Source organism: Dysidea avara, chromosome 15 (genome assembly GCF_963678975.1).
Source record: "Dysidea avara chromosome 15, odDysAvar1.4, whole genome shotgun sequence".
In the NCBI taxonomy this organism is placed as follows: domain Eukaryota; kingdom Metazoa; phylum Porifera; class Demospongiae; order Dictyoceratida; family Dysideidae; genus Dysidea; species Dysidea avara.
The window spans coordinates 802898-828900 of record NC_089286.1 but is presented as its reverse complement, the minus strand read 5'-3'; the positions used below and the strand labels follow the sequence as shown (position 1 = coordinate 828900).

Genomic DNA, 26003 nt, shown 5'->3' with positions numbered 1-26003 from the left:
CAACCAAAATCCATATATGCTACCATAATCTTTAATGCACTCAGCAATGTGTCCATGTAAATGCATGTTAGGAGTAATACACTGGCAGCCAAACAGTCGTTCAATCGATTCACAGAATTTTATTAAAAGATGATCTGCTTTTAGCAAATCTGTGTCTGTAATAGCTCTCCTACACAGAAAGAAACAGGCTAAAGCAAATGTTTGCCAGCATTTGTAGTGATTATCAGGCAAAATCCCTCGCAAAGCAAACATTGAGTATAAAATTATCCAGTTTTTCCATTGTTCTGCAGTAAAACCACCAAATGATGTTGCAATTTTGCGTGGAATTCTTCCCATACCATGTGGTTCAGGATAACTATCAACACGCTGCTGTATTATTTTCAGCTGTTCTGGTGATAAAATTCCTTTTTCTACCCACAACTTCTTCATTACATATTTACCAGTGCCTAAAAATAAATTATGCATTGGGTCTATAATAGTAAATCTAATGGGATCAAAATAGGTTAATTCTATTAAGGCAGAATACTTAACACCAGTTTCTGTTTGCAACTGTTCCACTGCTGAAGTTGTTGTGCACTTTTGTAATTCAGTACATGTTGATCGATGAGCTGTTAAATTTCTTTGGGGCCATGTGCTTCTGTCAAACCCACTACAATCTTTTTTACCAAACCCACCAGGAAAAATTTTTTGACATCGATTGCAACCATAGTTGGCACTATGACCCTTAAAGCCACAACATTTTCTAGATGCTGGTATGTCACAGGCAACACACATTAGAGCTGCTTTGTAATTCAGTCTGAACCATGGAGACCTATAGGTATATAAGCGAACCCCAGGATTCCAAAATTCTTGCAGTTCATCAACCAAAGGTGTTAGAAAAGTGTTCATTGATTCTGACTCACGTTCAAAAGGAGGTATCACACCTACAATCAATACATTTTTTTGCTTAAATCTTTCTGATCTTGGTAGGTTCATTATAGTGAGATATATAACTCCATATGATTGTTGCACATGCTTGAATGGCTGAAAAAAATCTAAATTAAGCATAAAACCAATAGATCTTCTAGTTTTAAGGAAAAAACTAAATTTTTCAGTTTGGAAATCCTGCCATACATTCCCATCATACACATCAGACAAAACATGAGGAACTGATTCCCTAGTTCTCCAGTGCTCAAGCTTTTCTTCAAAGCCAGGAATTTTTAGCAATCTTTGTAAAGACTGTTTAATTGGTTGGTATGCATACAAAAATCTTGGCTCATATTTACTTTTTCCTCCACTTCTATTCACCCTCACTAGCAGTGGAGCATTGCAAGGCATTCTCCTATACTCATGTGGGTGATTTGGAAACCTTTAATGTGAGCAATGAACTTGTATCTGATCTCCCAATTCGTTTTCTTTATAGCAATATTTCATTAAATATAATTTGTAGCATAATGGACACACAACATACTTGACAAACTCATCATCATTAGGAAAAAATTTGCGAAGTAGATACACACTACCCGGTATTAGTGAACCAAAATGTTCAAGTTTAGCAGCATTAGATTGCATCACTCTTACAAAACACTTCAAAAATTTTATGAGGGCCTGCATCGCTTTATCAGAAATACCATATACAGATTGCCACACACTGAGAAAAATTACGAGCCAGCTTAACAATGATTTCGACATATCCTTTTCCTTGTTACCATTACAGCCATTATTGTCACCTTTACTATCAGAACTAGCTTGATCTTCATTATCAGAGCCTTCATCAGAACTTGAAGCTTCATCTTCTGAGTTAGAAAATTCTGCACATAAAAATTTAACAATTTAAAGGCAAATAATATACATTGACACACTTAACCCTTTAAGGACTGCTGCCGTAATATTACGTCCAAAGTAGGTATTGCTTGAAAGACCAGTGCCGTAATATTACGTCCAAGATTATTGGCAGTAAACAAAGAGCTATAACTCCGCAACAAATGAAGCTATTAGATCAAAACAGGGGCCATTGTATTCGCCATTCATAGGCGATTCTTTTGATATATAAGTCCAACTTATCACACAAAACTAAGCCTGTGTAAAATTCCTAACAAAGTACAAACATTAAATATTTACACAACAATAAAACTAACCTTGTAGAAATCACTCCATAACTTTGGCTGTGTTCATCGTATTAACTTCAAATAAAGCTCAGAGTGCTCACTATTTAGAGGCGAATAATTTGATGTACAAGATCACGTGATGCGGTTTTAAAAAAAACTAAAATGGTGGACTGTTTTTATTGATTGTGTCACGAAGAAATCGACCGCGTGTAGGTGTTTGAAACTCACCTTATTGCTTTTAAGACATTGGTTCTAAACTTTTGTAAGTTAGATAATGTTGTTTATTATTGTCAGGCGAGTCTTTTAGTATAATTTGTTATACAATTGAGCACTTGTAGGGGCTTTGTCAATGCTATAAACTTTTTTTTTTTTTTTAAACACTAAATGCGCAATAATCATAAAACGTGTGGGCTTTCAGGGTAGACTATGCACAAACTTCTTGGTCCTTAAAGGGTTAATAAATAGTAATAAGGTATGGCTACAGCAGTACTGATAATGTTTCTCGATCCATTATACCTGTAACAAGATGCTGTCTTCTGCTTTCATAAAAGATGCAATCTTCATCCTCCAATAGGTTTTCATCATCTATAAGGACAAGAATGCATGTACTGTAGCTAGCCACTAAAATACGTGTACTTAATAATACATGCCAGGAGCTTATTGGGTCTAGAAGAGATTTAAACTAGACAATAATCAGCAAAATTTCATAACATTGCACTCTGCTAACTGCTACATAGTGAAAAGAATAGTAGTATTATCACCTCCAGAGCCAATGAGCTCCTATATGTATATGATATATATTATCTAATCAAAAACAGCCAAGCTGTAAAAAAGGTGCGGCCCCCAAAAAGGCCATGGTGAAAAAAGATGTGAAATCCAAGGTGGCGGCCAAGAAATGGCTGTGATGGTAGGTTAATGGTTACATTTTAATAACAACAATTCAGGTGAATTTGGTGCCAAGACCAAGCGGCACAAAATTCACCTGAATTGTCGTTATTAAAATGTAACCATTAACCTACCATCACAGCCATTTCTTGGCCGCCACCTTGGATTTCACATCTTTTTTCACCATGGCCTTTTTGGGGGCCGCACCTTTTTTTACAGCTTGGCTGTTTTTGATTAGATATCACTTCTTTTTGTATTTGTATACTGCAAAGCCGGCCTATGGCTGGCTTTGGGGCTTTTTTAACCCATGTGTTTTTTTCTTTACTACAGGAAGAAGAAAAGAACTTAAAGAAGACTTTTAGTACTTCAATTATTTTTGATTTCATTAGTAATTATACAAATTATATACATATATTTATTAAATGCCCATTATTCCCCACAGGATATTTTTTTGCAGCTGATCTCTCTACTGGGTGACTTGAAATATAGCTGAACTATATACAGGATGGTTTCTTTGTAGCTGAACTCTCTACAAGGTAACCTCTTCTAGCTGGTCTCTCTACAGGGTATTTTGTTTCTAGCTGAACTCTCTACAGGTGATTTGTTTGCAGCTAAACTCTCTACATGGTGGTGTCTTTGTAGCCGAACTCTCTACATGATGGTTTCTTTGTAGCTGAACTCTCTATAAGGTGACTTCGTCTAGCTGAACTCTCTACAGGGTGATTTTTTGTAGCTGAACTCTCTGTAGGGTGATTTGTTTGCAGCTGAACTCTCTACATGATGGTTTCTTTGTAGCTGAACTCTCTACAAGGTGACTTCGTCCAGCTGATCTCTCTACGGGGTGATTTGTTTCTAGCTGAACTCTCTACAGGTGATTTTTTTGCAGCTAAACTCTCTACTAGGTGGTTTCTTTGTAGCTGAACTCTCTACATGATGGTTTCTTTGTAGCTGAACTCTCTACAAGGTAACTTCTTCTCTACAGGGTGATTTGTTGTAGTTGAATTCTCTACTAGGTAGTTTGTATGAGGCTGAACTCTCTACATGGCGGTTTCTTTGTAGCTGAACTCTCTACAGAGTGATTTGTTTGCAGCTGAACTCTCTACATGATAGTTTCTTTGTAACTGAACACTCTACAAGGTGACTTCTTCTAGCTGATCTTTCTACAGGGTGAATTGTTGTAGCTGAACTATCTACAAGGTAACTTCTTCTAGCTGATCTCTATACAGGGTAATTTGTTTGTAGTTGAATTCTGTACAGGTAGTTTCTTTGTAGCTGAACTCTGTACATGATGGTTTCTTTGTAGCTGAACTCTTTACAAGGTGACTTCTTCTAGCTGAACTCTCTACGGGGTAATTTCTTTGTAGCTGAACTCTCTATATGATGGTTTCTTTGTAACTGAACTCTCTACAAGGTAACTTCTTCTAGCTGATCTTTCTACTGGGTGATTTGTTTGCAGCTGAACTCTCTACATGGTGGTTTCTTTGTTGTTGATCTCTCTACAGGGTGATTTGTTTGTAACTGAACTCTGTACAAGTGCGTTTTTGTGGGTGATCTCACTGCAGGTTGATTTGTTTGTAGCTGAACTCACTAAAGGGTGATTTTGCTTGTATATAGCTGAACTCCTTGCATTGTATCTAGTTTCTAGCTGATCTCTCTACAGGGTGATTTGTTTGTAGCTGATCTCTCTACAAGTTGATTTGTGTGTAGCTGATCTTTCTGCAGGTTGATTAATTTGCAGCCGATCTCTCTACAAGGTAATCTGTTTGTAGCTGAACTGTCTGTAAAGTGATTTATTTGTAGCTGATCTCTCTGCAGGTTGATTTGTTTTAGCTGAACTCTCTACAGGGTGATTTACTTGTAGCTGAACTCCTTACATTGTGTCTGGTTTCTAGCTGATCTTTCTACAGGGTGATTTGTTTGTAGCTGATCTCTCTACAAGTTGATTTGTGTGTAGCTGATCTTTCTACGGGTTGATTTGTTTGTAGCCGATCTCTCTACAGGGTAATTTGTTTGTAGCTGAACTCTGTACAAGGTGCTTTTTTGTAGGTGATTTCACTGCAGGTTGATTTGTTTGTAGTTGAACTCACTAAAGGGTGATTTGCTTGTAGCTGAACTCCTTACATTGTGTCTAGTTTCTAGCTGATCTCTCTACAGGGTGATTTGTTTGTAGCTGAACTCTCTATAAGGTGATTTGTTTGCAGCTGAACTCTCTACATGGTGGTTTCTTTGTTGCTGAACTCTCTACAGGGTGTTTTGCTTGTAGCTACTCTCTACAGGGTGATTTGTTTCTAGCTTATCTCTCTACAGGTTGATTTGTGTGTAACTGATCTCTCTACAAGCTGATTTGTTTGTAGCTGAATTCTCTGCAAAGTGTTTTGTTTGTAGCTGACCTCTCTTCAGAGTGATTTGTTTCTAGCTGATCTCTCTACAGGGTGATTTTTTGTAGCTGACCTCTCTTCAGGGTGATTTGTTTCTAGCTGATATCTCTACAGGGTGATTTTTTTGTAGCTGACCTCTCTTCAGGGTGATTTGTTTCTAGCTGATCGCTCTACAGGTTGGTTTGTTTGTAGCTGAACTCTCTACACGGTGATTTGCTTGTAGCTGAACTCCTTACATTGTGTCTAGTTTCTAGCTGATCTCTCTACAGGGTGATTTGTTTCTAGCTGATCTCTCTACAAGTTGAATTGTGTGTAGCTAATCTCTCTGGAGGTTGATTTGTTTGTAGCCGATCTCTCCACAAGGTAATTTATTTGTAGCTGAACTGTCTAAAAGGTAATTTGTTTGTAGCTGATCTCTCTGCAGGTTGATTTGTTTTAGCTGAGCTCTCTACAGGGTGATTTATTTGTAGCTGAACTCCTTACATTGTGTGTAGTTTCTAGCTGATCTCTCTACAGGGTGATTTGTTTGTAGTTGATCTCTCTATAAGTTGATTTCTGTGTAGCTGATCTCTCTGCAGGTTGATTTGTTTGTAGCCGATCTCTCTATAGGGTAATTTGTTTCTAGCTGATCTCTCTACAGGGTGATTTTTTTGTAGCTGACCTCTCTTCAGGGTGATTTGTTTCTAGCTGATATCTCTACAGGTTGATTTTTTGTAGCTGACCTCTCTTCAGGGTGATTTGTTTCTAGCTGATCGCTCTACAGGTTGGTTTGTTTGTAGCTGAACTCTATACACGGTGATTTGCTTGTAGCTGAACTCCTTACATTGTGTCTAGTTTCTAGCTGATCTCTCTACAGGGTGATTTGTTTGTAGCTGATCTCTCTACAAGTTGAATTGTGTGTAGCTAATCTCTCTGCAGGTTGATTTGTTTGTAGCCGATCTCTCTACAAGGTAATTTATTTGATTTCTCTACAGGGTGATTTGTTTGTAGTTGATCTCTCTATAAGTTGATTTGTGTGTAGCTGATCTCTCTGCAGGTTGATTTGTTTTAGCTGAACTCTCTACAGGCTGATTTGTTTGTAGCCGATCTCTCTACAGGGTAATTTGTTTGTAGCTGAACTCTCTACATGGTGGTTTCTTTGTTGCTGAACTCTCTACGGGGTGTTTTGCTTGTAGCTGATCTCTCTACAGGGCAATTTGTTTGTAGCTGATCTCTCTACAGGGTGATTTTTTTGTAGCTGACCTCTCCAGGGTGATTTGTTTCTAGCTGATCTCTCTACAGGGTGATTTTTTGTAGCTGACCTCTCTTCAGGGTGATTTGTTTCTAGCTGATTGCTCTACAGGTTGATTTGTTTGTAGATGAACTCTCTACAGGGTAATTTACCTGTAGCTGAACTCCTTACTTTGTGTCTGGTTTGTAGCTGATCTCTCTACAGGGTGATTTGTTTGTAGCTGAACTCCTTACATTGTGTGTAGTTTCTAGCTGATCTCTCTACAGGGTGATTTGTGTGTAGCTGATCTCTCTGCAGGTTGATTTGTTTGTAGCCGATCTATCTACAGGTAATCTGTTTGTAGCTGAACTCTCTATATGGTGATTTGTGTGTAGCTGATCTCTCTGCAGGTTGATTTGTTTGTAGCCGATCTATCTACAGGTAATCTGTTTGTAGCTGAACTCTCTACAGGGTAATTTGTTTGTAGCTGAACTCTGTACAAGGTGCTTTTTTGTAGGTGATCTCACTGCAGGTTGATTTGTTTGTAGCTGAACTCACTAAAGGGTGATTTGCATGTAGTTGAACTCTCTATAAGGTGATTTGTTTGCAGCTGAACTCTCTACATGGTGGTTTCTTTGTTGCTGAACTCTCTACAGGGTGTTTTGCTAGTAGCTGAACTCTCTACAGGGTGATTTGTTTCTAGCTTATCTCTCTACAGGTTGATTTGTGTGTAACTGATCTCTCTACAAGCTGATTTGTTTGTAGCTGAATTCTCTGCAAAGTGTTTTGTTTGTAGCTGACCTCTCTTCAGGGTGATTTGTTTCTAGCTGATCTCTCTATAGGGTGATTTTTTTGTAGCTGACCTCTCTACAAGTTGAATTGTGTGTAGCTGATCTCTCTGCAGGTTGATTTGTTTGTAGCCGATCTCTCTACAGGGAAATTTGTTTCTAGCTGATCTCTCTACAGGGTGATTTTTTGTAGCTGACCTTTCTTCAGGGTGATTTGTTTCTAGCTGATTGCTCTACAGGTTGATTTGTTTGTAGATAAACTATCTATAGGGTAATTTGCTTGTAGCTGAACTCCTCACTTTGTGTCTAGTTTGTAGCTGATCTCTCTACAGGGTGATTTGTTTGTAGCTGATCTCTATACAAGTTGATATGTGTGTAGCTGTTCTCTCTGCAGGGTGATTTGTTTGTAGCCGATCTCTCTACAAGGTAATTTGTTTGTAGCTGAACTATCTATAAGGTGATTCGTACGTAGCTGATCTTTCTGCAGATTGATTGAGAGTTCAGCTACAAACAAATCAACCTTTAGAGCGATCAGCAACAAACAAATCAACCTGTAGAGAGATAAGCTAGAAACAAATCACCCTGTAGAGAGTTCAGGTTTAGTTTGCAGTTGATTTCTCTACAAGGTGATTTTTTGTAGCTGACCTCTCTTCAGGGTGATTTGTTTCTAGCTGATATCTCTACATGGTGATTTTTTGTAGCTGACCTCTCTTCAGGGTAATTTGTTTCTAGCTGATCGCTCTACAGGTTGGTTTGTTTGTAGCTGAACTCTCTACAGGGTGATTTGCTTGTAGCTGAACTCCTTACATTGTGTCTAGTTTCTAGCTGATCTCTCTACAGGGTGATTTGTTTGTAGCTGATCTCTCTACAATTGAATTGTGTAGCTGATCTCTCTGCAGGTTGATTTGTTTGTAGTTGATCTCTCTACAAGTTGATTTGTGTCTCTGCAGGTTGATTTGTTTGTAGCCGATCTCTCTACAGGTAATCTGTTTGTAGCTGAACTCTATTAAGGTGATTTGTTTGTAGCTGATCTCTCTGCAGGTTGATTTGTTTTAGCTGAACTCTCTACAGGGTGATTGCTTGTAGCTGAACTCCTTACATTGTGTCTAGTTTCTAGCTGATGTCTCTACACGGTGATTTTTGTAGCTGAACTCTCTTCAGGGTGATTTGTTTCTAGCTGATCTCTCTACAGGTAGATTTGTGTTGATTTGTTCATTGCTGATCGCTCTAAAGGTTGATTTGTTGCAGCTGAACACCCTGCAAAGTGTTTTGTTTGTAGCTGATCACTCTAAAGGGTAATTTGTTTGTAGCTGAACTGTCTCTACAGTGACTTGTGTGTAGCTGAATTCTGTGTAACTGAATTCTCTAGAGAGTGACTTAATTGTAGCTGAATTCTCTACATAGTGCATGACTTGTTTATAGCTGAACTTTCTTCAGTGTGACTTGTAATGTTCTGAATCTCTATAGTGATATATTTGCTTAACTCTCCACATGGTGACTGTCTTCTTGCTGAACTGTCTATAAGATTAACTGTTTGCAGCTGAACTCCCTACAGAATAACTTGTGATGTAATAAAATTCTATAATGGAGTAAATAAATTAGCCGAATGCTCTATTAGGGTGACTGTTCTATTAGAGTATCTCGATCTCGCATTTGCTACACGGAGTTGGCTTTCGAATCATAACTCAGTGGTTTGTAATCCGATTCTTCTGTACTACTGCAAGGACTTTCTATGAAGATTATTCCAGCTATACACCGATTTTCAGCTCATTGCTCTACGCGGTTTGCCTAGTAGGCGTGAAAACTAATACTTTTTTATTCATAAAAATCGATCGCGTAATTGTGACACAGGTTGGGTTTTGTGTCATATCTCCGTGGTCTTTATCTCGATTCCTTTCAAACCACCAAAAGGCACTCCTACGATGGTCACTCCATCTACATAGCAATTTTCAACTCATTCCATGAAGCGGTTTACCCTGTAGGCGTGACAACAAATCGATCTTGTTTTACGCGAATAATCGGTCATAACTCCTAAACCATTCATCGGATTTGTACCAAAGTTGATGCTAGGATTCGCCTTTGGACTCCCTTTCTGTGTGCCAAATTTCAAGGCGATCGGAGTACACGTTTGCTTGTTATAGCAATTTTTGCAAGTGTGCGAAAAGACGAAGAAAAAAAAAACGAAGGAAAAAAACGAAACTTTGGCAGCTCGTATCTCGGAAATGGCTGGAGCGATTTCCTTCAAATTTGGAATGTAGACTCCCTTGGCTGGCGGGCAACTGTGTAGCAAATTTGGTTCCAATCAGATAAGTGATCACCGAGATACAAAGGTGTGAAAATGAGGTTTTTGTTCTTCCTGTCAATATACTCACGGTGTGGCGCGCCGGCTTCTTGGGCCGCACGACACACTACCGTGTGTCTTGATGCAGTGTTGATATCAAATGCAATCACAGTTAACAAAAAGGATTCATCAACTAGCTACATACCTCTGTTAAATCACTAAAGAAATATATGGTCGAAACTCATAGGAAGCTGTAGGTACCCATGATACTTATACATGAAGTACAGTTATGGCTAGGCTAGCTATACGTACACATCATATTGCTTATTAAGTTACGTACTCTACCATAAAAGTATTATTATAGTAGACCACTATTCATTTTACACACAGTCGCTGTATGTAATACTGCACATGACAGCTTATAGCACAGCTAACAAGCTGTAGCTGCATGCATGTTTGTTTGTTTGTTAGTAGCTATACTTTACAGTGACCAGCACTGAAGGTCTGACAGCAACAGGTGATGAAGCCTTAGTATTACCTAACCTATATAATCTAGACTATGTTATATCAGAGTGCAGTTTATAGGTTAGGTAATCCTAAGGCTGCAGCGCATGTTGCTGTCAGACTTCACCCTGTTGCATGGCTACATATCCACATGTGCTTTCTGTGATAGACATGCAACAACTAAGCACATGTGCGATATATTGCCAGCAGGGTGAGGTCAAACAGTTACTTTGATAGCCTAGCTAAATAAAGCCCATGCACGTAGCTAATTAGTTTATTTACCTATAGGTACTGCTACCTAATATATAATGCGAGTTGATCTAACGACACAAATGGTATTATATATAGCTATACGTATACGTATAGCTATATATATTCAGTTATATACACGTAGCTACGTAGCCTACCCTATAGCTTGTTGGTTAGCAACCGAGATCTAAATCAAGACTGTGCCATGGTCCATAGTTAACTACTAGAAGTCTATGGGAGCCGGGAAGTCTATAGCTATACACAAATTAATACATTAATCTTACTTCAAAATCCATAGAAGAAAGAGATGAGTGCTTTCGCCAGGTTCGCTGCGAAACATATTGTTTGCAGTGATGACAATATCTGTAACCTGCTGCACAGATCTTTGCAGGAGGAGGGGATAGTTCTTCTTCCATTGAAAATTGACTCAAACTACGTACCTATAGCTAGCGTACAAATAGCTATATTATATACTAACACCCACACCTATATTTTACCTCACAAGGCTAAATGCCTATATATAGTCTACGTTATGTGTCTATATACAGTGTATAGCTAAGTGCACATGGTACGTTACAGCTAGTTACGAAAGCGAGTGAGATGTGCACAATCACGTGCATGGTTACGTAGATATACGTATATAAAGCGTGTATTTGGCGCAAAAATCTGAATTGTGTAAAGGTTCACAGCGTATGAGATTGCCGTATGTCAAAGTCTACAAATGTGAGTATACATGTAGCTAGCATGTTTTATAGCCGCTACTATGCACTGTATAGATCTAGATTACCAGTGGCTATAGCTGCATGCATGGGCTATAGGTGTCAGTGTTCAATGTTAAGTTGCGCCAATAAAGTTACGTAGTGTTGCGCGAATGATGCAGGTAGCTAAAACTGCGTGTTTATATTTCCTAATGTGTATATACGTAGCTGACATGGAAGATTCTAGTCGATTAGAGGCAGTTGAAGATGCAGTGATTGGGATACAAACTTCCCTTCGTTCAATTGAGGCATTTACAAGAAACCTCAGTGAGCTGCAAAGAGGCAGCCAGGGAAACGAAGAGATGATATCTGCCATAAGAGAGCTCACAGCTAAAACGAAATCAATTGAGGATAAACTTGGGTCCTCACAAAGCAGCAGGGGAAAGGCAAAGTCAAGTGCCTTGGACCTGTGGATAAAGGTACACCTCTGCTAAGTCATTATAATGCATTGCTATTATACTACCGTAAATGTCCGTTCAGAAGCCTGCATGGGCGTTTATAATTATTTCTTTATAATCCGTTCTTGAACCAGGTAAACATTGTTTATCTTTGTAGCTGCTGCTGTTGGCATTCTTTTTACAGAAGCCATGCACGAGTCTTGTTAGTTCTAGCTGTTGTTCTATTGTAATCTCGCACCACCCCTTGTATTAAAAGGTTGCGCCCCCTGGCCTTCATTTAAGACCTGGGCCTGGGAATTTATCTAATTGAGCCAGACTTTTATGGACATTTACAGAATAATGTATCTACTTACAAAACTTAGTGAGATGTGTCTACAAAGATTCAAATCACATCGATGCCTATCAGTTTGATCTTAATCAAAAGTATTGGAATTTAATGCTGTGCATAGTAAATCTGACATGCTCACATGCTTGTAGCTATTATTCAGAAAAAAACCAGATTGCTGTTAGTGAAATTGTTAAAGAAGCCATGGGAAGAAATAGGGAGGCAAAGGAAGATGACCTGAAAGGTATAATATTCTGGACTTCCTAAATATTATATAATTATGCATTAATTGACTCTGAGTCAGTCAATTACTGAACAATAATCATACTTTATATTATGTATATAGCTGCATATATATATATACATACATAATATTATATACATGACTGTGCATTGTATGCGTTATAATATTATATATTATGTAGGGGCTTGTGAGCTTTACTTCAAATCACTGTATGAGGATTATTCAAGAGAGTTGAATAATACCAAGGGCACTCATCGAAGAAATCAGCGACTGCTACAAAGAAAGAAGCAGGTATTTAATGCAAAGTTTTTGGAAAATTATTGTTAACTAAATTGTATAAAATACACTGTAGAAGCTTGCGAACAGACAGAAACAAATTTCAAAGGGTGACCTACCATTCAAATGGTCTGACCTCAGAAAAAAAAGAATTGCTTTTATGTTGAAGAAGGGAGTTAAATACATATCTTCTGATGAATCAGGTGACGAGGGTGATGAATGCCTCTACTCACGGCCACTTCCATGTTTGCAAAAAAAGTACCATTCTTCATTTTAAAAGCTTGACAAAAGGTGGAAAAGTGGACTTTCGGTAAGAAGCGATTGTTACGGTCGAGAGCACAAGGTAGGCCATCAGATCGACCAGTCCCAGATGATGCTCCTGATTATCTACTCAAGGATATTACAAACATTAGTGTTTATAGTGAGGACATTCAGGAATCAAATTGAATTTTATGCATGCAGTTGTGTAGTGCATATTTGTTGTACATGCATGGTTCTATTGTATATAATCCTAATTTTTTCTGTAATCTATAGTTATACAGTATATATCTGCTACTAAGTTTCGTATGTATGCCTTGCATTCGCTTTATGAATTGAACTATGCATGCATGTAGCTGGTTATACAGGCACATTAATTGACACACTTTTTATAGGGTAGTTATATACTCTAGCTGCATGGACTATATAATCTAGCCAAAAAAATCGGTAGCTAATAATTATGCTAGCAAGCTAGCTATATAAATTTAATGCAACTTAAGTTGGGCCTTAGCTATATACTAGCTGATAATGCAGATGCAAGTTAACCAGAAGAAACACAGCAATGGGAAATCATTGAGCAATTATAGAAATTTGCTTGTTGCAAACTATACTGTTTGTTGATAATATCCATAGCTATATAGATCTCACGGATGGTTTTATGGTTATGATTATTTACTGGGTCGAGACAGCAAAACTGATTATTGACCCAGGGAACTACAAACAAGAAGTACAGTGTACAACAAATACTACATGTAGAGTCTGACATTAAATCATTTAATATTAAGGTGGTTGATAAATGTCTTTGTTGATTGCTCTTCAGTGTTATAATTAGGTATGGCGTTCCATTCCTTTAGGGTACTTGGAAAAAAAACTTTTCTGGCATGACACTGTAGAGCTAACTGGGACGATGAAACGAAGTTGATGGAGCTGTCTAGTTGGGTACTGTGTTGGTAGGAAGTATGATGGTAGCTGTAAAGATGGAGTAAGCTGCATGGTGAACAAGTTTTTGAAATTGACTCAATCTAGTATTTTGTCTTCTTTCTTGTAGATTTGGCCATTTAAGTAAGTTCAACATATCGGTTACACTACTATAATAACTATAATCAGCATTTCGTACCTATAGTGTGCAAAGTGACCGCAGATCAGGGCTGTGTGCATAATTGCATTGGAATTTATGCATGCATGTTTGTTGGGCTTCAGTGAGAATTGCAGAAAATATAGTCTAGCTATACTGAGATCATGAATGTGAGTGAATTAATCTGTTGCCTTTTACTAAAGATTTCTGTGGTGGAGGACATGCCTAACTAATCGAGGGAAGGACGCAACCTACTGTACCGCGGCGTACTATATAGGTCGGCGATCTGAAGCGCCATGTACAATGCTATAGCCGAGTGCGAGAATCGAGATGTGGTGTTTAAATATGTGTATACCCTGCCATGGGCTATGTAGCTATATACAATATCAGCCTGATGTCTTGCAGGCACCATGCTGTTCCTGTGTGGTATAAGGAGCTGATTATATCTAAGGTGAGTTGTTGTGTTACACAATGTATGTAGCTAGCTATACATGTAGCTATATGCGGTGTGCATGATCATGTAATATCCTGAGTTAGCTATATGCGCAGCATTGTCATGAATGCTTTGTCCCAGTGGTTTCGCTATATAGCCAATGCTGAAAGAGAGGGCTGCAGCTGTGTTAGTTAACATTCCAACGCACCAAGTTATCGTCAGACCCAAGTCGCTTTCCTCTCTCGTCGCCAGAAACGTGAATATGGGGATCTTATGCGTAAGTATTGCATAGCTAGACTGTGTGGAGTCCTTAATTCGCTCCATGCACTTGTACTTTTGGAAGTTTGAGCAAGCCGGGAAGCTACGTGGTTATAGCTACTGTTTTCTATAACCGCCGCATCTGGCAGATCTGTCAAAAAACACGAATTATACAGCCATACATTCTCCAGCGGCTGCGCTCATGCAGTGTTATAGCTACGTTTGAAACAGTCAGTTGCAGATCAATTATGAATGTAGCATATATAATGCATGGTCATCCAGTATTAATGTTAATGGTTATTATACTGTATAGGCTATAGCGTAACTGTACTACTGTTGTGCAGTGTAACCGATTTCATAATCTGTGTAATTTTATTAGCTATACATGCCTGGAATTAGCTATAGCAAGCTTTAGCTTCACCTGTTAAATGCAATTCTTTGTGGGAGAAACTGCAACCATATAAATTCTGTGGCTATATATAGGGTGTTGTACAATAGATAACTGTGCTTGAATGGTTGGTGTTGACTTCTACGGGTTTGTAACGGTTAATTGATGGCTTTGAAAATGTTTTACGTGCAGTATTTCTAATATAATCTTACAATGGTGGGGGCTTTTCAGTCCATTCAATTTCTATCTCCTATAACAGTAATGGTATCATTGGTCAATAACACATGCTGATTAGAAGACAGCATTACAGTGCATGTAGCTATACACTTGGACCATGCACTAATCTAACTTATTGTGAGTACTTACTTAAAGGTGACTTCATCACATGTACATCACCATTATTAATATCTTTATGGCTTAGTATTACCATCTAGGCGTTTAATGTTGTTTGAGGCGTTATATCTGTGAGGTGTTGAGTGTCATGAAAAATTAGAACTGTAGCCTTGTGGTAACATTGGTATAGGGAAGTGGTAGTACTTCATAACACCACATGACCAAACGAAATAGTGGAGAAATCACACATGGCAAGTTTTATATGGCTAGTATATATGGCTTGCACAAAATACTGTTTACACCACAAGTCATGTGTGGTTTTAATTTATCAAAAATAATAATACTGAGGTTTGTACCGTCAGATTTCTTTATCAATATCGATGGTTGTCTAGGTGCTGTCATGTAGATCTTGTCAAAAATTTGTTGTGTGGCTTATGGACAATTTAAACTTCAGGTGAGTAATGGCAAGTGGTGATAAACCAGAATACTGCAAATCTCCTACCATGCTACCACAAGGGGCCAGCTAATGATTTAAGATGTGAGGACCTAGAAAATACTAATTAACTACTTGTAAATGCAAAGAATCGCAGAATGGGTCACCATGGACCTTGGGTTTTGATGAATAGTAATTAATATTTTCATAGCTAAGTACCAGTTCTTCCTGCTCTCCTTGATGGGTGTTACACTGCTGGTAGTACTAGTTGTATATTAATACTTTACAGAGCTTCACCGTGTTTCTTCGCGTTTAGCTGTAAAATTAAGGTACAAAATAAGTGCAAACAAAATTATTTATTGGGTAACCCTTAACTTTAACTATATAAAAACATCTGTTAGCTATTGATGAACTTATCTAATAGTCGTATCATCGGCATGAGTCATTTGTGTAGCCCGAGGGCGTAGATGTACATATCAGGAAAATCACAAGGAAACGCGATGCAACCGATATGTACCAAGCAGGCTAATTGTACCCTTATGCAAGCTATAATAGTCAGCTGTGGGTGAGAATCACTAAAGTCAATGCGAAACAAACCACTGAGTTTATTATATAGGTAGTCCTATTAAAATTTAATTATTGGTCTCAAAATCACAGTATTGTTGCTACATTTGTAGGCATGAACACGAAATTGTTCAATTTAGTGATTGTACAAGTTTTTCACAGCTGCTGCATCATTTAAACACTATTTACCAAGGTAACTAAACATCTAGATGGGTAGGCTTTGCTCTAGAATAGCCTACCTCATAACAAGAGGCATATAATATAGTACATAATAAAAAAAATGTGGATAAGCTCTTTTACTTTGCTTATAGCACTAACCTCACCTTAAACTCTCTTTCTCAACTCATATAAATAGTGCCCGTCTGATCACTGAGGATGCAAAATAAGACCATCACCTCACTATTAATTAGTTCCCACAATCAAATGCTGCCTGTATATTTTTTATTTAAAGTTATTATTACATCATCAAATATCAAGGGCCACAGCCAGCCATGGTTTAACTGAATGAACCATGGCAGGCCAGGGTTTATGAAATATGTACTCTGACATTTGCCTTTGATCTTAGTTGGTTTCATTGTACATAACTAAGTATCTCAATGCAATGCAACCTGATTGTCAAAGAACTTGCATGCATGTTCATACTGCATATTACGTGCAGAGCTGGATTGATAATTCATCAAAACTAAGCGTATCAGAATTGTGCAACCTCTGTTCATAAGCAATCATTAAAATTAACGAATTCAATGCATAAGATTGTGGGTTCTCTTTCAAGCATGTGAGTAGTCATCTAAATTGTAAATATTAAGGTTCAACCCTTTACCCTAAGTAGAGTTGAAGCCACTTATATTACCTATGACAGAGTTGCATGTTGATTGTATTATAGTGTGTATGAATAAGTGTAGTGATTGAGATGCGTCAATAAGAACGGTTAGCGAATAACTGCGTCCTCCAGACCTTGTGCAGTAATGGGGCACCCGAGCCCATTAGGCAATGGCATACAGAGAATGCTTAATATTTGCAAGGTATGCAGGTTTTCATTGTAGTAAGGCACCAGTGTACAGGTGGACTAATAGTAAGACTACTGGGTATGCAGCTGACAAAGATGCTCCAATAGAACAGTCATTCTGCACTTTGATTATGACTTCCCAGAAAATCATCCCTTCACTATAATGTAATATAATATACAGAGACTAATACAGCATATAAAGTAAAGCCAAGTAGTGCATTAGGAAGAAGCTATGGCACTCCCTATGGAGTTCTGTATATATTTCAGACACTGGCATAGACACTGTTTAGAGTAATATTTAGTTTCAATAATATTATGTAATATTATCTGTGTACAAGAGAGTGTCCTATGAGATAAAATTAATGTAAATACTCTTATCAAAAGTTCTTTGCATATTATGTTACATGATTGTTGAAGTGTCCACACAGCTGTACACATTAATGCATCATAGACTTACCATTTTTTTTCACTGTGCATGATAATGTGCAATAGCTTTCCTGTGTTTGTTATCAGAACAGGGTGTGTATAATTATAGTGATCTACAGTGTATTTCTTCTGTTCTTCATTTTAACAAAATCATGGCCATAGCCGGATTTTTCCGGTTTGTTGCTATAATACCCACTGCGAGTAAAATTCCAAATTGCTAGTGCTTCTATTGCACGTTTCATAGTGCAGTGCGCATATCCTGAAGTGGACATGCTCACAGAGGTCGCATTTCTGTGATAACCGGATACTTCTCACACCATTGCAGGTTTGTTACGTAACGCGGTAAAACGTTTCTTGCTACGAGAGTAGATGTGAGTGTTTCTTCAAGTTGATACTAATGTTTCTTCGTATTGTGAATCATTCCTGATTGGTTATCATTGCCAGTAGAAACAGTCGAGCATTTTGGCATGGCAAGCTTAAGCACGCGCGCCTACATATATACACATGCGCAAGAAGGATTTTGGGCTAAATCTCGATAAAACCAGCCAGAGATACCATCACTCAGTAAGTAAACGATGTAGGACTGTTTAATAGGCTCTTCTACTGAATTGTAGTTGTGTTGTTTATACCTAGCTGTTTGTATCTGTTATCTATACTATTTTTTCATATTTGATGTGCTGTAATTAGCATGTTGTGTAAACATAAACAACACCACAAACTTCGTAAGCCTATAATAGCGAATAAAATGAGGTGTGGTACTTTATAGAACAGATAGTGATTAATAATCATTGTAAGCATTTTGTAGACACTTGTGCAGTCCTCAGGAAATAAATACAAGTAAACAAAATAAAACGATTTTATTCCTTTCTATAACTTAGGGGCAGTGAAGTCAATGAATGGGGGAAAACTTGGGAGGCTAAGATTTTGAAAGACAGGGTGCAATCGTGTATACTGTTTCGGCGGTTTAGGGGCCCAAAAAGATGAAGTTTGACACATAGCTAAGGCTGGGCGATATTAAACTTTCTGCAAGTGATTATTGCATATTATTAGATGCAATTATTGTAATATTGCATAAAAATTTGAAACCACAATTATGTGGTTTGAAAAACTTTAATCCAAGTATATATGGTCACAGAGAATGCTATGAAAAAAACTCATTTTTGGTAAAAAGCGAACTAAATGATATTTTCTTGAACAGAAAATATGAAATGCATCAACCATAAAGTGTGCAAAGGATGCAATACTGTACGATACAAAATTTTGATGGAAGAAAATTTTGGCTAATTTGGCAAAATGATTTTGATTCACCTAAATATTCTTGTCCAGTTATTAGCTAACTAATTAGTGATAATGCAATATGTCACAAGCATTCACCAATAATTTATATTGTTCGCCAAATTTTATGTTGAGTAAAATTGCCAAAATTTTGTCCCACCTAAGTTTTTATCGTACGGTATGAGATGACATTATCATTCGATGCAATTAATATTGCACACTATGTTTATGCTTGAGTATATTAGGCTTTTAAAATTACCTATTATTCTTTCTGGCAATTCTTTTTATTTTCACCTCCTATTATTCCAGAAATTATTCTCAAAATATTCCTGAGTGATTCCTGAAATAAGCATAATTGCATGGATTTTCTTCTGCAGCTGGAGGAAGCAAGCATAAAACTAAGTATGAAAAATTGAGATACTCTAATAATACTCTAATAGAGCAGTCACTAAAGCTTGGATGACTGTTTTATTAGGGTAGGTGACCGCTCTATTAGAGTATCTCAATCTTTTTCTCAGGCAGTACTGTGTATGCCTAAGATCATTTCAAAAATACTGGAAGTAAAGTGAGTACACATTTTCACTAATCATTCCTGATAGCTATCCGATTATACTGGAATTATTCTAACAACCTATATTCCCAAAATTATTCCAGAATAAGGTACACATGCCTAAATGTGTTAAACATTGACTTTGAGATAATACTTGCAAAGACAAAATACATGAAATAATTGTATTGTGAACACCTGATTTCCCAACCCTACATATAGAATTTAGCTATAAGCAGCTATATACTTGCAGTTTCAAAGATAGGGTCTGCAACACAAGAAGTCGATATCCACCAATCAACTACTTAAGAATTACCATGGTGTTAGCATCAGCATGGGAGCTCTTCCTTCCGGTAGAAAATGATAAATAGCTAATTTGGGTATTGAGTATTTTAGCTACAGCGTTTTATAGCCTTTGCCTTAGTATTCAGTGCTCACCCTTAACATTGACCAAGTAATTTATTATCAACTCAAAGTATAAGTGGTTTGACTTGATTGGTACACTTACTATAATGCATAACAATAGTTAGTCATATAGTTTATTTGAGAATAAAGATTTTTCATATTGTGTGGACCTTATCGAAGACATCAATATAATATGTAAAAGTGCTCTATAAGAGTATATCCTTATTTTGTTTGAGTATCTTAATCTTTTGCTAAAAGCCATTATCCGAAAAGTATGTGAGTAACAATTTTTGTTTCATCTGAACATGCGGGTCTTCCACCACTGCACACACACACACACACACACACACACACACACACACACACACACACACACACACACACACACACACACTAGATTCTAGGGAATCAATCCAAATTACACATTGGTAGTTACGAGATAAATGACTTTAGAGAGATTCTAACCAGCAAGGATTGTGAATATGCGTATGAAATTTACATCACAGAGATGTACCATTTTACTGCCTTAAGAACACTCCCTGTACTTTCTGTTGTTTGTAGAGTTTTTCTGCCAAATAAGATAGAAAATCAATGCCAGAAATTGCCATTAGGATAATTCACCTTGCTCTGAAACCACCAGCATTTTAGTGATTTTAAGGTTTAAAAACAACAGTATAATGGTGTAGTTATCCACACGCAGTATTAGTTTAATTTTGTCCTATGTGCAATTCGGTTCCAAAATCAGGTCACAATTTTGTATCATGGATTCTTTCATGGGGTAATAAACCGTATTTACTTGGTTAGACGCCGCACCTTTAATAATCGCCACACTTACGTGGACCCACAATTTATTGTGAAAACAACTGCTTAAATATCGTCACCGAGCATCGAGTAGTGGTCAAGTTCGAATAGCCACCGCATCGATTTTTGGGACTAAGATAATAGTACCCGCTGTGTTTAACCAAGTAATTACAGTAGTTATGGTGAGTACACCAGTCACAACTACAGTCAGTGCAACTAATGCAACCATTTAAATAGTGTGCTGGATGGATGTAGCATTGATGTTACTGCATGCACCAAATGTGAGTAACACTAATAAAATCCCTAAAATACTCAATAACACAATTATCACTCAAAAAGTATCAGTCAGGAGAGTCAAGCCCAAAACTTGTCTTTAGTTCAGCTTCAAGTATTAAATTAATTTTTATAAAATTTCCGACTTTTCTGTCAAGACACCATAGATAAAACTATGGACTTGTCAGTTTTTGACACTACTTCCTTTTGCATTCGGCAGTACGCAAATTCTTCCTACAAACTATGCACATGATGAATTTCTTTGTTTGTGTATTTTTGTGAAAAACATACAATATGAGCACCACAATTTAGTGTGATACACATTGCTTTCGGGAAATCAAATCAGCATAATTTACTTAGGTTTTATGCAATATAGTAGGCAAACTTAGTAAAAATACCACCTTTGTAGGAAAACATCGCTGAAGATCGATATACTCTAATAGAAGAGTCACCAAATTTCTTACCACCCTAATTGAACATTCACCAATGTAGCAAATACTCTAATAGAACATTCATCATGCAAATTTTTAAGAGCATATTTAGAGCATAATGGGGCAACTCTGATCATAATTGGAGCATAATAGGGAAGATTTTGGAGCTTTGTTCAAAAGCATAATAGGCTCAAGCCTACTGCATGAACATCATCAAGAAAAGTAGCTAGGACCTGGTATTTAGGACTTGTGCTGTAAAGACATACAGTACATAAGAACGTTCATCTCAGGCGAAATTTTGTTGACCAATTGATTCAGCATTGTGCATGAGTTAGTATCACATTAGCTATATTTAGCTAGATGCTAGCTTGTGACACTGTGCTAAAACTATTGGCAACATATTTACATGACATTTCCTTGGCATTCCAAAGCTTTACACAACCCATTTCCAAACCTTTCCATTTTGGAAAGATGTAGAAAACTGGCCCTTCCAAATAATGGAAAGCTGTGGATAGATGATATTTCCAAAATATCAGAAATGTATGGATATTTATGGAAATATGGCCTTTCTAATACCTTTCCAACTAAAGTAAAGGTAAAGAAAGGTGATCATTTTTTGTAGTGTAAAATGTTAACTCTTGAGAAATATCCACTTTCAATTTTTAGCTGTTTTTCAGGATCCAGTTCAACTTGGATGTGTAATATAGTGAACATTATGTACCTTATTACAATATAAATTCTGATCTGTAATTTGTTAATTTTATGGGTATATTTTACAATCTTCTTCATATCACTGCTGTGGTCCAACTGGCTTATTGGGACGAGCCTGAGCAAGCCCCACACTAGTGAGTCGATGGTATGAATGTCTCGTTCAAGCAATTATAAGAATATACGATCAAAGAGGAAGGTCTTTTTTTTTGCAAATTTTGTGGATTGGCAGCTACCCATGAAAATTTCCATTCAAAATTCACAGCTTGCTCAAAATAGCATCGTTTTATTGATTACCTTATGAGTGATGCTGGCCATGGATAAAGTGAACATAGTGTAAATCTGCTGCACAGTCTGTCAAACACTATTTAACTTACAAAGCCTACAACCAAAAACACCAATGGATGTCATCCTGAATAAAACAAATACACAGAATTATGTGGATCATATACAGAAAGCTAAAGCCTATGCAGGATGGCTAAATGCTGCAATAGAGTATCTTACTGAAGACAGCTATCAAAACATCAAATGTGACCGGATTTACGATAAGGAATCTTTGAGTGATGAATTGTTCAACATCATGGCAGTATGAATTGACACACTAAGGTCTACGTTACGTATTTGGAAATAAATTAAAGCTGATCCATTGTTTCTATAAAAATGACTGTTAAAAATTTCAATTGCAGAATGAATGTGATTATGATGACATGAATACTGATGAAGGTAATAACACAAATCGTAAAAAAAACTACATACAAAAAGAACTATATTTAACAGGTTTATTTGAAAGTTCACCAACAATTGAGGAGTTGCAGAGGGAGTCACCGCCAGTGTACAATAGCACTATGGACCATGAAGAATGTGTACCTTGGAGTAGTCCAGTCTCGCTTCCAATAGTTGATGACCAAAGTGATGTACATACAGCATCAGTAGGTACATCCAGCGACGACCAGTTCAATCCTACTGAATATCCTGATATTGAGGCTTTTGTGAACAACTCATGTGGTTGTGATTTAGCAGACGATGAGCCATGCAGCTGGCGGTTCTCTGTAGAGCACTATGTTAACTTGCGTGCTTAGTGTTGTCTACTAAACAAGGATGAGTTAGACATGGCTTTGATGTGAGTACTGTGAATGTTGGAGATAATATCCATGATGGACGGCACAAACCTACCAAACGACAGAGAATCACAATAAACTTTATGCATGAGGGCAGTAAGGTGTGCAAGAAAATATTTCTATTTTTATATGCAATAGGAAAGAAGAGATTACAAGCAGTGAAGTCTCACTACAAGACCAATGCCCTAGAACAAAGGAAACATGGCAACAAGTTATTCTTATGACCAAATCCTTGGAGTTCACAAGTTTTTGATCAACTATGCTGAGGTGAATGCAATACTACTTCCTGGACGTGTTCCAGGCCATAAATGTGATGACATCAAGTTGCTCCCATCGAGTCGCAGTAAGAAGGTACTGTAAAATGAAACGCATTTGTTACAAGTTATTCGTATGCTACAGTACATAAACACTTGCAAATAATTACAATTCTATAAGTGTACATTAAAAGGGAATCATAAACTTTTAAAAAAAGATTTTTTTTACTTTTATAGACAATTTGGAGGCTATACAAGGCATGCTGCCTTACCAGTGGAATCAAAGAAGTTGCATACACCACATTCTGCACATACTGGCGTTCGTTGTTACCGCACATAAAGGTTGGAAAACCAATGAGTGACCTTTGCTGGACATGCCAGGCAGAATGGGACTCTGCTCCTAAAGGCAGCAAACATGTCGCCTAGACACAAGTCTCAGGTTAGCAGCTGTCAAAACAGTTTGTGTTAGATTCTAGTCATGCATACACAATACTAGAGGTGTACCGATATGAGTTTTTGGCATGTACCGATATCCAATATTGATGCCACCAGAAGAAGCCGATAACCGATAGCCGATCCGATATTTGCATTATAGTTAAAAGTGTACATTTACCTACTATACAACATGTGCATGCCATACTCTGCCTGTGGTGGTATACAGCTTGGGTTTCTATTGTGCAATCCAGACAATTAGGCACCCACAAACATTTTTATGTATACTCCAATGAAGCCTTAAACGGATATTTCTGCATTACTCTGCATTCTAATGGCTTGTGAGAAAGCTGGTACAGCAAGTTTCCTTGGTTATCCTGTGACCCTTCTTTTATTGCAAGGTACTCTATAGCTGCTTCATTTGTAAAGACCGTGATAAACTTTTCAGCAACAAACACTACAATCGCGTGTATTTATATGGCTTCTCGTAGCGTAGCGTTTGTTTCAGAGAGAGCAATAAGCCACTGGCACTAAACAGCCAGATGGAAAACCAATGCATAATCTGCTTATGTACAAACTATTGCTACTGTCTAAATATCGGTAGCGATATCGGTCCTCCTACTGTTCTGTACTGATACCGATATTGGTAAAAAATGCCATATCGGTGGCCGATATTGTAGCCGATCCGATTATCGGTACACCTCTACACAATACATTTACAGTACTGTTAATTTACCTAGGCACTAAAGGCCGCTGAAGACCACATTCTATCAGTGACAACTGAGCGGTCTTACTATAAGAACATCTGCGAGAAGAGCAAAGAGAACATATTGAAGTTGTATTCTCCAGATGGAGAGTTTAACCCACCTTTACCAGGCATGAGGATTCCACCACTCAGCAATGATTCTGTGGTGCATTATGTACAGTAAGTGTGTTACATAATGTACAGTAAGTGTGGTGCATTACGTACAGTAAGTGTGTTACATTAAGTACAGTAAGTGTGTTACATTACGTACAGTAAGTGTGGTGCATTACGTACAGTAAGTGTGGTGCATTATGTACAGTGTGTTACATTGCGTACAGTAAGTGTGGTGCATTACATACAGTGTGTTACATTATGTACAGTAAGTGTGGTGCATTACGTACAGCAAGTGTGGTGTATTATGCACAGCAAGTGTAGTGCAGAACATAAAGTGCAGCATATCAGTATTGTATTGTAGTAAGTGTAGTGTGGTTTGTATAGTGCATGAGGATGTGTGATGCATACACTAAGCATGAAGAGTGGTACATGTGTCTACTGTATGTATGTATATGCATGAATATTTTTCATGTCCACTATCCGAGTGATCCACTCCAGCCAGGTCTGATATATTTTTTGACACCAAGAAAGTGCGCCATCTTCGGTGTGTGCTGTGAGGCGATCCCTAGACAAGTAAGTGTTTGAAGCAAATGCAAGTAACAGTTACTACATATGTCCAGGTCACATACCTCATTGATGAGTCTTTTAATGTTGGAAAGGGAGCCAACTCAATAATCTCCATGCAGCACCATTTCTTTGCTGTTCATAGTTTTGGTGAAACCAAAGTCCATTTACACGCAGATAATTGTACAGGCCACGATTTAAACCCACAATCGATTTTTGCAAACCTCTGTGTAAATATAATGTGGTGAATGCAGGTTTGTCTTCCTTCACCTATTAGGTGAGCATGCCAGAGTGGTATATATTACTTATACCATGGCCACTCGGGATTTGCCTGATATATATTCCCTCGCCCTCGGGCATATATATCAGGCAGATCTCTTGTGGCCATGGTATAACTATTAAATCACATGAAGTTAGTGATCATGACATCTCATGAAATAGTGATAACTTACAGCCATGATACGACTAACAAATGCATACATTAATGCTAAAAGGCAGACCCAAACATCCCTTGAGCTATATAGTATAAGTTTCTTTTTTATTACGATTGCGTGACTTTACGAGGACAATGGATGGGAGAATATCTGAAACTAATAGAGTTTTTGGGAAGGTTTTTTGCAAGCTGACGATTTTTGGAGTGCCATCTATATTACCTCTTCCAAATCACCCATTTGCAATTTTAAAGGAGAAATCAGGCATTTCAATCCTCCTGCATTTCGACAACTCAACAGCAGTTTAAAAATACAGCAACAGGAGAAGGGGGGGGCATCACCAATGTT

General features: G+C 37.6%; 1 long non-coding RNA gene across 2 annotated transcripts; it reads right to left on the bottom strand.

Annotated features, from left to right (window-relative positions):
• Positions 1-23360: 23360 nt before the first annotated feature.
• Positions 23361-25221, bottom strand: LOC136245755 (uncharacterized). Of its 2 annotated transcripts, XR_010696112.1 has the most exons (4): positions 24669-25221; positions 24538-24606; positions 23642-23769; positions 23361-23469 (listed from the first exon to the last, which is right to left on the bottom strand). It is a non-coding gene; the product is annotated as an uncharacterized lncRNA (long non-coding RNA). The 2 variants fall into 2 exon arrangements; XR_010696113.1 differs by lacking the exon at positions 23642-23769.
• Positions 25222-26003: the final 782 nt, after the last annotated feature.